This window comes from Sander lucioperca, chromosome 1, assembly GCF_008315115.2.
Source record: "Sander lucioperca isolate FBNREF2018 chromosome 1, SLUC_FBN_1.2, whole genome shotgun sequence".
NCBI classification, from domain to species: domain Eukaryota; kingdom Metazoa; phylum Chordata; class Actinopteri; order Perciformes; family Percidae; genus Sander; species Sander lucioperca.
The window spans coordinates 12,453,884-12,468,584 of NC_050173.1; positions in this window are offsets into that span (position 1 = coordinate 12,453,884).

Below are 14,701 nucleotides of genomic sequence, written 5' to 3' on the forward strand. Positions count from 1 at the left end.
TGGAGGATTTTTTTGTCATTGAAGAAATACGTTTCTTTGTATGTGTAAAACATACTGTATTTGTTTGATAGGTAGGTTTCTTATTTGCAGAACAAAATGCATTAGTTTGTGAATGATGTTTTGTATTTGCAAACCACACTGAGTTTGTTTGTGAATCGTTGGGCGTGAGTAAAACACGTTTTGTTTGTGTGTGAGGTTTTGGCATGATTCTAACTCCATAGTATAGTATGTCAAAAAATGGAGTGATCTCAAAATTTAGTTGTATCAGAATTTTCTGTCTCAATGATAATAAGACTGAAATTGTTGTGTTTGGTCGTGCTGTACATTTTAGTACCTGTGTAGATGCTCTTGGTACTTTAGGTTCCCATATTCGTCCTTTTACCAAGAAACTGGGTGTGATTTTTGACAGTGCTTTTAAATTTGACAAACAGATTAGTTCTGTTGTTAAAACCAGCTTCTTCCAGCTGAGACTCTTGGCTAAGGTCAAGCCATACCTGCTACGCAAAGACTTCAAAAGAGTCATACATGCATTTATTACGTCTCGATTAGACTACTATAACTCTTTGTATGTTGGATTGGATCAGTCATCCCTTCGTCGGTTACAGTTGGTTCAGAACGCAACAGCTCGACTTTTAACCGGGACCAAAAAGCGCAATCACATTACACCGGTTTTAGCCACGCTCCACTGGCTTCCTGTTTGTTTCAGGATTGAATTTAAAATTGAATTAATTGTCTTCAAGATCTTAAATGGGTTGTCGCCTTCTTATTTATCGGAGCTCTTACATGTCCACACACCTGTCAAAGCACTGAGGTCTTCCAATCAGATGCTCCTCGATGTGCCCAGATCCAGGTTAAAAAATAAAGGTGACCGAGCCTTTTCAGTGGCTGCTCCAAACCTCTGGAATAGTCAACCTATTCATGTAAGAACAGCTTACGTTGTTAAGCACTTTGGTCAACTATGGTTTTTAAACGTGCTGTATAAATAAAATTGAACTGAACTGAACTGAACTGTTGAAAAAAGTGATAAAAAAGTCATAGTATAGTAAGTCAAAACACTCATAGTATAGTATGTTGAAAAAAGTGATGTAAAAGTCCTAGTATAATATGTCGAATAAAGTGATAAAAATTTCATGGTATAGCATGTTGAAAAAAGTGATTAAAAAGTCATAGTATAGTATGTCGTAAAAAGTGATAAAAAAAGTAATAGTATAGCATCTTGAAAAAAGGGATAAAAAAAAGTCATTGTATATAATGTCGAGAAACGTCAAAGTATAACATGTCGAAAAAAGTCATAGTATAATATGTCGAAAAAAGTGATGAAAAAGTTATAGTATAGTATGTAAGAAAAAAGTGATAAAAAAAAGTCATATGGTAATTCGAAAAAAAAGTGATAAAAAGTCATAGTATAGTATGTTGACAAAAGTGATAAAAAGTTCATAGTATACTTTTTTGAAAAAAGCTGATAAAAAAGTCATAGTATAGTATGTCGACTCAGGTGATAAAAAGTGATAGTATAGTATGTCAAAAAAAGTGATAAAAAAGTAATTGTATATAGTATGTCGAAAAAAGAGATAAAAAAAGTCATAGTATAGTATGTCCAAAAATAGCAGAAATGGCAAAAGTACTCCCTTCCCGTACTCAAGTAGAATTACAGATACTTGTGTTAAAAAATACTCTGGTAAAAGTAGAAGTACTGATTTAACTTATTTACTCAAGTAAAAGTAATAAAGTACAGGCTTGGAAATTTACTTAAAGTATAAAAGGAAAAGTAGCCTTGCGAATGACAACCATTTTTTATGCAAAGCTACCTGGACCACACAAACGTTAATAGAGTGCAAGCTGAGAAACTTCAGTGGACATGGAAAAAAGGCTTTTTATATGCCATTGCCATCCACATGGATGTCTGCCAATAGGCCTAAAACATCACATATATGATTATTGTGACAGAGACTGGGACTCCAGGTTAATAAGATTCTGACTGAGTAGCAAGATATGAATTCAATTGTGATTCTGTGAGAATTCAGAGATCCAGTGTCTCTTTTTTAATCTTCCCCTTGACATTTAAAGGAATCTACATGTATGTATGTGTGCTCAAATATGGCTTCTGGAAAGAAAATAAAGGATAAAATATGAATTACTAAACAGACATTAATTAAGAAGTTGCCCATACTTTTAGAGTTACACAGCACATTCGCCAGGAGTCATTCTTGATGCCTACTATCTCAAACATCTCTCAGATAAGGCCAATGATAATTGGGAATGTCTTGCAGCTTGTCTGCCGAATCTCTGGGATCTCCGTTTTCTTCATTTTCAATCATGTCGCCGTCCATACTACTATGTCCTAACGTTTCCGCCATCAAGCCGCAATGATTTGCCGCGAATGAATGCCGTCGAATCTGTCGAGTCGTCTTGTAGTGGTGCGTCAAATGCAACGTATATTCACCTCCAATTAGACTGAATTCGGTATTGATGACGGGAAAAATGATAATGGTAACTCCACTGAAATTATTTTAAACTAAAGTAACGAGCCAATTTTGTAAAATGTAAGGAGTAAAAGTAAAAAGTTGGCACAAAAATAAATAGTGAAGTAAAAATATCTGAAAAATCTACTTGAGTACAGTAACAAAGTATTTGTACTTCGTTACTTCCCATCTCTGAAAAAAAGTGATAAAAAGTCATAGTATAGTTTGTCGAAAAAAGTGATAAAAAAAAGTCATAGTAAAGTAAAAAGTAATGGAATAGTATGTTAATAGTAAGAACAAAAGATGGGAAGACGCTGGACCAACCTGGGTCGTCGCTCTCCGTGTTCTCCGATTAATTCAGATGAACACACTGCTCTTCATATGCAAAGAGAAGTATTTCATCCATAATCCATATATACTGAAGTGAAATCAGTTAGTGTTTTATCTGCAGCAAGGGATCCCACAATGATTTGGAACTGCAGCTTTCTAGTGTCTTCCCTATACTGCAGTTCACTATTTGTATTCATTCCCCTAACCTGTATTCACTTGCCTGCTGCATGCATGGAGAATAAACCATAAGGGTATTGATGTAAACAACAGCATTTCAGTCACTTGCGGATGCAGACAGCCACCACATACAAATCATTATCTTTTTTGAAACCTGCAAAATGCCTGTTAGCATCCTGATTCATACCTCTCAGTGTAAATGCAGAAGGGGAGTGAAACTATACATTTGGGTATCGTCAAACACATCAGAAAGCACACTGTCTTGGTTTTATTTTCTGATTTTAAAATTTTGATACATTTTTCTTGTGTTATTTTCCCTCCTTGTCCCTTCCACCATTAGCTGTACTCGGTCGGCACACAAACACACAGTGAAACACCCATGCCCCTTGGCCTTTCCTATCCCCCGCACCTGCCGCTGTCTTTTGCACTGATTCCGCAGTTGTGTTTTTAAATGACTATCTATTAAAATGCCATTATAAGAAATGGGGAGTGATGTTGTCCCTGGCAGGAGTTTATTGGAGAGTAAATGCATGCTCCCACAAATGAACAGCTCATTAACCCAGTGGATATTTACAGCCCTGCAGCACTGAGGCATGAGCTGCTCATCTTAATAGTGTCTCAGCTGATAAAACTAACTCCTTTCCTATTCATACCTGCACTTTTAATGGGACTTACTCTACCACTCGTGACCTTTATTGATCCATGCAGGGTGGCTGCCTTTTGCTCAAGCCCCCAGAAATGGAACAAAAACAGTCACAGAATAGCACCGTTGGAGCTGGTAGGGATTGACTACTTTGCTTAAGGGCACTTCAGACTCTTTCACTGACTGTCACAGGCTTCTAGTCACTGATTGAAACCAAGCTGCTGAGAGTTCATCTGGGAGAGGCTACAGTCTTCACTTTTTGATTAACAAGAGCAAAAAGGTACAGACTAAAAATACTGTCTGAATCAAAGTAGAATGGAGGAATACAAACGGAACAAACGTCAGTGGTACGCTCAGCACTTTTTCATTAAAACTTAACTAGACATAAGACAAGTATCTTTAGACTGGCAGCACTGTGGAAGGGTTTACAGTAATAACAAGGATGGACCCGTATATTTAGGGCAGTGAGTCCAACAAAAGTACCATCCCATTAGAACATTTTCTTTTATTTATACAGCTGTTAAGCCAGTCGGCTATTGTATTCATTTTGAAATATCCGGGCATTGAAAAAGTTACAAGACCGCCTAGAGCAGGTGATCACAATGACAAGCTCTCGCAGCGGGAGACTTATTGGATCTACTACCTCAACACCATGTCCCCTATGGTTTAAACGAGGACTTTGATATTGAGCTCGACATATGGCCTATGTATTCCTTTTTTATTTATTTATTTATTTATTTGTTACGGCCTCCATTTAAAGAATCAAACCAAGGCTCAAAAGTGATTGGAGGATAAAACATAAAAAGGATGCCAGACACAAGGTTAATATTTAACCAACAAGTTTTATTAAATTATTCAAAAAATGTTCCCTAAAGTAACAACAAAGGAGAAACAAAAAGGACTGGAGACCCCAGGTCAAAAAGATCAAAAAGATGGGAAGACGCTGGATAAACCTTGCAATGGGCTGTCGCTCCCCGCGTCTCCCCCTAAATTACCTAAAAAGGATCAACTAATCCTAAAACTTGTTGTATTGTTCTATCTCACTGAGGTTTGGTTGATGTGCACAAGGATGTTCTAAGTTGCAGAGTTTTGCAAATTCACCACCTCACTATCCTAGAATGAAAACAAAAAAATGCCAAAAGAATGAGAATAATCATTTGTATAGTGTATTAATTCAAATTCCAGACACACTTTCGACTCGTTGGACAAATAATCATTAAGCATGCTACATTTCACCAAGTATAATTTGATGGGATACGTTAAACAAAGTGCCTTATCTCAAGTTAATACTTTTTCCAAGTTTACCTTTGTAGTCCATCAGCGGAACACAAGACTGTTCATTAAATTGTCTGTCACTCCAGTTAAATGCATGCTTTGTGACTTGGATTGTGGAGCAGGAAGCAGAATACTGCCTGTCGCACCAGGATCAAGTATCAAAACCTCTGCGATATAGCCTTTTTCAAGACTTTTCAGCTCTTTCCTTTAGGCTGAATCTATCACCTTTTTGAAAGACGGATGGCAGTGCTACCAGCCCCTCTGAAAATTACTAACCATTCTTTCCACCTCTGAAATGTTAGTTTGAAGTCTCTCAAGGTTCCCTGTCTCCTCACCTTGGGTTCTTTCCGAGCAACTGGAGATAACATTATTGAATATAAAGCACCTGGGACTGGCTCCTCACCCTGGCAAGATCAATTTCAAGTCAGAGGCTGTGAAAAAGTAGCTGAAAAAGTCTCTGAAATGAAACTGTGAAAGATCACCCCATCCCAAAAACACCTGCAAACACAGGGGTTCCTGCTGAATAAAATATGACTCATTTACAAAGCCATTGGAGGTTGCGCTGAAAAAAGTTGAGACAGTGGAGGACATCGCCATGAAATTAAAGGATCTGCTTTTTACTACTTTTTATAGCATTGTGAATGTGTGTGAAGTGAAGTGTGTTTCAGCTCCCAAAAGATTGTGTGTGTTGAGTGTGATGGAAGAATGAATAGTTTCCTGTCAAAGACTAAAATTAAATTAAATTCCCCAAACTACTTTGAGAACAGCATAATTTCTAATATACCTGCATTGTAAACTCTGAACGGTTTGATAATGGAAACTGTGGCACATCAGGATGGAGACCCTGCAGTGTCTGAAGAACATAAAGAATGTGATTGTGATTTAAAAATGCATGTTTTTGCACTCTTTGTCTCTCAACCTCTCCCCTGTCTCACTAATTTCGACAAAAGGCTTCTCTGTTAAAATGAGTGTCTGGGCTCTAATCGAACCAGGCCGTTTTGTTACCCCTCTTAATAATCTGCCTGCACTGCTAAATGTAAATAGCCCATGATTGCATCTCACAGTGCCGTATCGCTCATTCATTCAGCCATTCAAAAGAACATTATTTTTCTGCGCTTTTAACTTGGTTTCAGAAGAACAGGAAAGGGACACACTTCAAGTACAGTTCTTTTGTCCATGCAGGCTTACCATGAATAGATCTCATCATGTTTTCATGGAAATCCAACTATCAGGGAAATTTTCATCTAAATGCAGCATGGCAATTTAAAAGTAATAGTTGCCAAAACAAACCCAGAGGAGAATTGCAAATAGTGAAACGGAGAGATGTGACCTATCTTGGACCAGAATGCATCCCAAGGCTGCTGAAAACTATGAAAACTAATATTTACTGTGAAGATGAAGCAAAAACACATAGCCAGAAATAAAATACATTCATACAAAAAGAGGATATTTTTGACAAGAGGAATGAATTTGTTTTATAATGAAGAGACTTACAAGGTTAATGCTCTATATAAGAAATTAATTTTATTAGCAGTAGCCTACATCAATGACATCATTAAACAGGTTTTAAGTGCACAAAATGAGTGACATATAATTTAAGCCTCATTTTCTGTTCACTCGACAATGGATGAAGTATTTGAGCCCTTACCCTCTCCTTGACAGATTCACTCTGCCTGGAGACCTTAAAATGCTTGGTGATCATTTTAACAGGATGGGGAATAAAATGTCTGAGGTTACTCTGACCTGAAAAACTAATTAAAAAAGCATCTCTTTATCAACTATGAAATATTCAGCTCATGTTGGACAGCTTATACTTAAAAAAAAAAAAAGAGCCAACGATAATCCAATCAATCAAAAGAAGTAATTTTTAATAACTCATGCATTCGCTGCATATCCTCGTAGGGCTTAACCAAAGGGCTGGATTGATCCTTTATTAGAGCTGATTTTGCTTCCAGGGTGGATGATTGAGCCTCGTGCTGCAGCTCGAGGCTCCTCTGGTATTCAAGAGTGAAGCTCAGATAACTGACACTGACAAGGCAAAGCTAGAGCAGATGAACCTCATCGACTCCTGGAAGCATCGCTGATCACAGCCGTGACAGCGCTGGAGAGGGGGGAAGATGACTGACACCAGAACAGGAGATAAGAAGGTGCATGTCAGAGCTGATACATATATTGCTCCTTGAAACCATTATGGCTACCTCTGTCCAGAATTGATGATAAATTATAAGACAATATAGAGTGATCCACGACGAAAAGGGCTTTTCCTTTTTTCACACAACTCAAAGGAAAAAAGAAGAAGCTCTCAACAAAGACTGTTTACCAGTTGACATAATTGAACACTAGATGGCAGTTTGACACAGAGAAGTGTTGTCATTTGCAAGCCTTGTGGCAAAGCTGAAATGGATTTAGAAATAATCACTGTTACTGCTGTTGTTTGGTGATACTGATTGAAGCCATGTTTACCTCCCTCCAGATTGTTATCAGCTCTTGATTGTCCCAAACCTCAATTGATCCTCAGGTCTCTGGAATATGAAACTTAATTCAGCTTGTGTGTGTGTGTATGTGTGTGTCAGTGTATGTGTAAGTAGGACATTGGGCAAAAAGACAAACGTCTGTTATAATTTCAAAGGTTTTGATCAGATTTATGTTTCATGTGAGAAGAAATCAGACGGAAATGCTATCCAACAATCCTTTTCTATTCCTTTATTGAGTAGTTTAGAAACCACAGAAAATATTTGAAGTTTAATTTGGGAGGTTCTCAGCTTTCACAATCATGCTCTGACTGTGTATGTGCATCCAGTGTAGCACACTTTAGCTGTTTTCACATATGAACTCTGGACTATGTCTGAGAAATTAGGTATCGGCATAGGCCGGAGTTTCCCCTTTCACACATTTAGCACACAACAGGAGATTGTCAGTGTAAGATGAGTTGAACGAGTGAACAGTAGAAAAAATAATTAAAGAAATTAACAGAGGCATTATTGCAGTTTCAAGCTTTAAGATTTACTTTAAAATGATGATTGGGAGCAGGTAGATGTGTCCAAAAACAACAGCAAATGAATAACAGGTGTGTCAGCTGATTGATCAGTTAGGCTGACTACATCATCCTGTGACATCATGAACTATTTTGGAGAAACTTGGTATTCATCTAATGTTCCATTTCAGTCACATAGAGCAGTAAGCAGGGACCATGGCTGGATTAACCTGTTTGGGAGCACACTGTAAAAATGTACTTCTGGGCTGCTATTGACCCTCCCACCTTCTGCCCTGTACCCAGTGAGGCTTTCAGTAATGCAACATTTAAACGTGGCCAGATATTTTCATAAACAGACATTTCAACCTCTCCGTTTTCAAAAATAACATCGTGCACAGCTGTCAGTTTTCAGAAAAGTGTTCGTTTACATGTATCTGGGTATATACAGTATGCTGTCAATGCCGTCAAGAGCATGCCAAATCTGTAAGTGGCAGTGTAACAAGAAGCTCATGCCTGGAATGCTGCTACCTTTCTCAGTCAGTTAGTTTACAAAACAGAATTAAGTAAAATGCACCATGTTCGCTCAATATAATCTAAAATAAATAAATAGTAGTAAATAAATAATAAAGATCTTAATACTAGATTTGGACCGACAGGACTACAAGACTATGTGAAATTGGCTAAAATACAGGGTTACCACAAATGGGGTGATGCCTGCGAGCTAGTTGAAGCAGCCAACTCGAGCTGCACTGCGTACACACGTGACATGCCTTACTCCCCGTATCATTTACCAAACACACCCGCTCAATTTGGCGGTCTATGTAAACTGCACAATTTCCCTATCTCTGCCTTGTCAATGCTGCTGCTGCCTGCACCTGTATCGCTGCCCGCTGTTAGCCCCACCACCACCCAGCATCCTTCTGCAGGCTCCGGCCAGGGGGAAGCTACTTTATCATCACTCCCCAATATCTCCTGTAAACCCCTTCTGTGGGAAGTGATGAGGTCAGAGGTCTGGCCGCCAAACACAATGTTCTGCTGTTATAATAAACATTTCAAACGTGAGTTGTCTGACTGAAATGATGTAATACTTTGGTAGTAAACATTTCCAAACAAAATGGCAATTAGTCAAATAACAACAAACCAAATGACACAGTGAACCTTGAGGACCCCAAGCATTGTTAATCCAGCCTTGGCTTTCATAGGACACAATGTACAAACTGTTATTTGTTTTTAACCTGCAGGCATAATGGCAATCTGTCACAGTAATCAAATGCTTTTTGACTTTAACCAGCACTGAATGCAGAATATATTCAATAGTCCCGGGTCTACTCTAAACCACTGGCACAATTATCCAACAGACCCTTCAGAATAATGGTAAAAAGCTGTGCATGGTCTTTGGGCTGAGCTGGAACCTGAAAATGAAAGACTACTTTGAGAACAGCATAACTTCTAATATATCTGCATTGTAAACTCTGAAAGGTTTGATAATGGAAACTGTTGCACATCAGGATGGAGACCCTGGAGAGACTGCGGTGCCTGAAGAACATAACAAATAATTGATTTTGCCTTAGTCTATCAGCACTCATGTGGATGTATTTCATTAGTAGGGAAATTGCTTGCAATTCAAAATATTACACTTTTTAGGCCTTCACAGAAATGACTGCAAGTGATTGCAGAGATTCCCTTGTTCCAGTCAACAAGCCCATGTAGGCTTTCATTTGTGCCTTTCTAAAATCAGCACAGAAGTAACTGAAAGTAATAGTTCCCTCCTATAAATTAGCTTTTCATCTTGCGCATATAGCGCCAGTGCCCTTTAAAAATTTGTGTCCACTGTTGTTGCTGTTAACTGATTCTTATCAGTCAACTTATTGTCCTTGGCACTTTCCTCTCAGTCTTGCAGATATTTAGATGCAATTTCTTGAAAAGTGGATACTGCGTGAAGCTCTCGCACATACCTTCAATCCGTAACTCTGCTTCAGCAGCTTTTTTTTTTTTTTCTTTAGAAAAGGCAACAACTTATTTTTTTTAATAGAAAAAAAATCTGAGACAAGATGCCCTCACAATAAGATAATCTTAATAATACTTTAAGTCTTAGAGCCTAATATGTGATGCAGTAGGAGGAACAAGCAAACAACAAAATCACAATCGGATTTATACTTCTTGACTGGCTTATACTGTATCTCTACTACCTGCCATGCAGCCTTCTTTCCCTCAGGTCTCAGAGTGATCATAGCCTAGTCATAATGTTCACTTGCTGTCATATCTCATTTCTGCAACTATTATCATCCGTTCCTTTGATTGTCTCTTATTTTCATCTCTGGTTGCTCGTCTTGCATTTGTTTTGCTCTCAGCTGTTTCCTGCTGCCACGATCAGTATGCACATCAAGACAATCTCTTCTTCATTTTCTCTCCATTTTGCATTTGTTTTCTTTGTTTAGAGAAAATGAGACCAACAGAGAGAGAGAAGAAGCATGTGATATGTGAACTTAAAGCATATAATTTGCAGGTGTGGAGGATCTAGGTATAGAGTATGAAGAGGGCAGGAAATGTTTCCTTTTTAAGACCTGTTGGTGGCAGTGTTGATGCTTACAAATCTGTGAGGAGTTGTACTTCAGTGAACCCTTACCACACACGTGTCTCCTCTGATAAATGATAAGCCCAAGGCTGAATGGGGACTTTAAGCAGAATTTGATTTGGGGGTTTGGGAACCTTTTTATTTCATGGTGGTGAATCAACAATTCACAAAATCGATTTGTCACTGTGATATACAATAAAATATGGTATGTTCTGTTATAGGAGAATAAGAAATTAGTTGTGTTGATCATAAACAAAAGATTAAAATATTTTATTTGTATTTAATTTAATGTACAGCATGCACATCTCACATGCAGTCATCATTATTATGTCTTCAGATGTTCAAAACATTCCCACTTCATTTGCTGATACCTTTCACTCACTCTCCATGGACACACACAACACAATCTTACAATATCTTCACACTGTGTGGTGGACTGACCATCTGGATAGACTGGAGTTTTCCCTGTGAGCCAGTCAACCTGTGGTTCTGCAGGGTGTCTAGCAACACGTTTAATAGCAGATAAAAAAAAAAAAGTCTTGTGCTGCTGTTCAGTCTAGCTGTAGACTGTTGGGCAGATATAAAAACCTCACATCTCATGAGTCTGCCTTTCTCTCTTTGCCAGCTTCACTTTCTTCTCATTCATCAAACTGATGCTGATGGACTGGTTGTATTGTGTATAAACTGTGGCAAAATCAGCTGTACAAATTAAGTTTATGCTGCTTTTTTGTAACTCTTTGGAAATACCTGAATTTCAAGCTGATATGCACAAGAACATTGAAAAAAGGGTAAATACGGGGACAGTCAGGAATTGGATTTCGTTAACTTCCATTGTCAGTTTGGAGTTAGGCTGTTGTATATTGAACTTTATTCTTGTCTATCAAATGCAATTCAATTTCTTTTTGCACTCACAAATATCAAACATTCTACAGGACTATGAATTTGTAGGAACATTATTGCCAAAAGAATATATGACAGATGCCTAAAGAGCTCATCTTTGGAAAACACAGAGAACATTACAGGGGTTTTCCTTTGATGATAGACAGAACATATATTAAAAGTCATTAGAAGAAGAAACAGTTAAGGGCACCACAAAACAAACTGCCATTACCGTCTCGTTTAGTGGCCTGGAGCTGTTTACCGACTGAAGAGCAAAATAGAATTTATAAAGCGACGTGCGTCTTCCAAGACTAAACCGGTGAGTAAACACAATTTCAATGCAAATTCCTTGGCTGGTGACCATCTATTAATCAATGATAATTCCACTATCCTATTAACTTTGGTACAGAGATGAAAATAGGCTTTACTGTGCATTTAATGGTGCATTAATTTATTATGCAATTTTAGTTTTTTTGTATGTTTGTATTTGTGTTCTTGTGCTATTGAACAGGTGCCTAAAGGTGAGGCTTAAACATCAGTACAACAGAAATTCAGACTTCAAAGTGAGCCGGCTCAGGCTTTTGCCTTTCAATACCATATCTGAAACCACATACTCAACATTTAAATGAGCTGGTAGAAAGCAAGCACACACACACACACACACACACACACACACACACACACACACACACACACACACACACACACACACACACACACACACAGGCACAGACACATACACTACAGCTAACAGACACACACATCTTGCTTATTGTAGTCATTAGTGACCAAAGCAGGAGCTGATCCACAATAACAAACTACTGCTAACAGTCAAGCCAATTAACTGACTGTTTTGATTTCATTCTTTTAATGAACATTTAAAAGGATGTTGTCAAGTTATGTCTGGCTGTTTATGTAACTATTATATTGGCTTTAATGAGCTATGAATAGACACTGTGCTTTGGTATTTATTTCAGTTTCAGAGTATTTCAGGCTGAGTGGCATGAAATACATTTATTTTGAAACCAAAGTCTGCAGAGGATTGTCTGGAAGAGAGACTCAAAACATTGCAACCACAAACACACACACAGAACATCTAACTGTAGCAGGATATGACAAAATAATCCCACTGTAGAGTCAATAGGGGATTTGTATTCAACTAGTGATTGGGAAAATGCTACTAATGCAATATTATTGATGTTTATGATTTAATAAGTTCAATTGATCTACAGGTGCATTCCACCTGTTGCACCCAGGGAGTCTTTCAGACTTAATGACAAGGAACATTTTATATTTTTATATACATATTATTACAGAAGCGCTGTGTGCAGACAACTGCATCAGAGAGCTAACAAGGCATTCATCTAACTCAGGCTTGACTTGCACTTCATTACAATTTTAACATCCAAGGAGAATTATTAAGCAGACAGGTTCAGATGTGTTTATATATATATATATTATTTGTCACATGAAATCACAAGGTACAATTCCAGTGAAATGTAATCCCATCAGTTCCTTCAATTTGTGTGCAGTGTACTGAGTACTGTGTACCTGAGGGTAGAAGCTCCTCGTGAGCCTCAGTTCTGGCCTGGTGTATCTGGTTCTTTCTTCCTGACCTCAACAAGGACAAAAGGCTGTTACGTGGGTGTTTTTTAATCTTTAATGATTTGCTTAGCCTTATTCTTGCATCACCTAGTGTAAATATCCCTTCAGCAGGGTAGGGCACCACCTGTTGTATGTTTAGCTGATCGAACCACTCTCTGCAGGGCCTTGCAGTCTTGTTCTATGCTATTTACTTACTAGGTAGTGATGTTCCCCGTCAGGACGCTGTAAATGGCGACATTTCTCAGTATTTGATCTCAGGCGTCTGAGGTGAAACAGTCTCTGCCTTACCTTTCTCACTGAGACCCTCTGTGATGTGGACACCAACGATGCATCTCATAGCCCTTAAATTGCCTCCTTGAGTCCTCCACTTGCCTCCCTTCCTCGCGTCTTAGTCCCTCCCACCGAGGAGGCACGGGAGAGATGCGAGGAAATCATGGGAGAGAGGCAACAAGCAAATGTGTTTTTGGAGGGATGAGATGTCCTTTCCTCTGAAGCATCACATAACTACAACAGCTGTTTGGGCGGGTTTAGTAACTCCTTCAACTGCATGGCTTCCAGGAAGGCTGCTCTCATGTTTCCTCACCTATAGCTCCTCGATGATCCCTCCTCGATGCTCGGTCCTCGGGGCAAAAATAAAAGCTTTGAGATGGCCTTTAACGAGAAGGAACAGAACAACTTGTGGTTCAGCCGAGGACCGAGGAGTCTAGGAGCTATCGAATAAGGGTTATGCGATGCAGCCCTAGGTACTTAAAGCTGTCCACCCTCTCCACCGAGGACCCATTAGTATTAATGGGGGCATGGTTCCTTCCTTGCTTCTTTCCCAAGTGAACACCACGTTTAATGAGCAGAATCAGCATTCATTTGTGCGTGTGTGTGGACATCTGATGGATTTAAGTCCAATATTCACTCTGCTTTCAGCTCTATTTTTGGTCTCCCATATCTTCTGAGAGAAGTATATGGCTCTTTAGCTGCCACAGTAAATGCTCCATTGTGTTCACTAGCTAGGAGCTTACTTACAGTTAGCATACAGTGGGTTTTTGGAGCTTTTCCCTGTGAAAACAGCTGCCTGCTACTAAGCTCCATAGAGCTGAGAGGAACCAACAGAGCTGGGTGATAATTCTTTGTGGATGACCCCCTTCACATACTAGTAGTCAGTTGATCCATTGTTAATGTAAACCATTGATTATAGCTGCTTTAAGCTCAGCCATTTTGGCAAAACTTCATATTGAAACAAAAACATAATTTCAGTTTATGTTATTAGTAGCTACCAGTACTTTTGTTGTTGTTGTTGAACATGACATGTACTATTGGTATTACTGTATGTGTTGGCAGATATGTAGATACAGAATGAGTTGAATTGAACAGATTAGCTACAAGATGATTGTATCCAATATATTTCATTTACAGTATGCCATTTTTTTTCTTTTAATCTGTCAGGGTAGTGGGAAAGCCCAACGCACTATAAACCCCCTACAGGTCTTTCAGCTAGACTCCTGCAGTCCACTTTTGCATTACTATTCCTGTCACCATGGCGATGGGACATGTTAAATGTCATACTTTGACTATGGCATCATAACGGTGCTCCCTCTGGAAGTGTTTTCTTTGTGTGCTTATGTTAACTACAGATGACATATTCTCCTCTTATCTTGTCTTCTTCCTCTTTCCCCTCTGGGTGTATATATTCAGTCCTGTCTTTTGGTTTCATGGGTATCTATACTTACATGAGGTTTGGGATGTGTGGCTTCATCTTGTCTGTGAAACAAGCTCTGCTTCAAAATCAG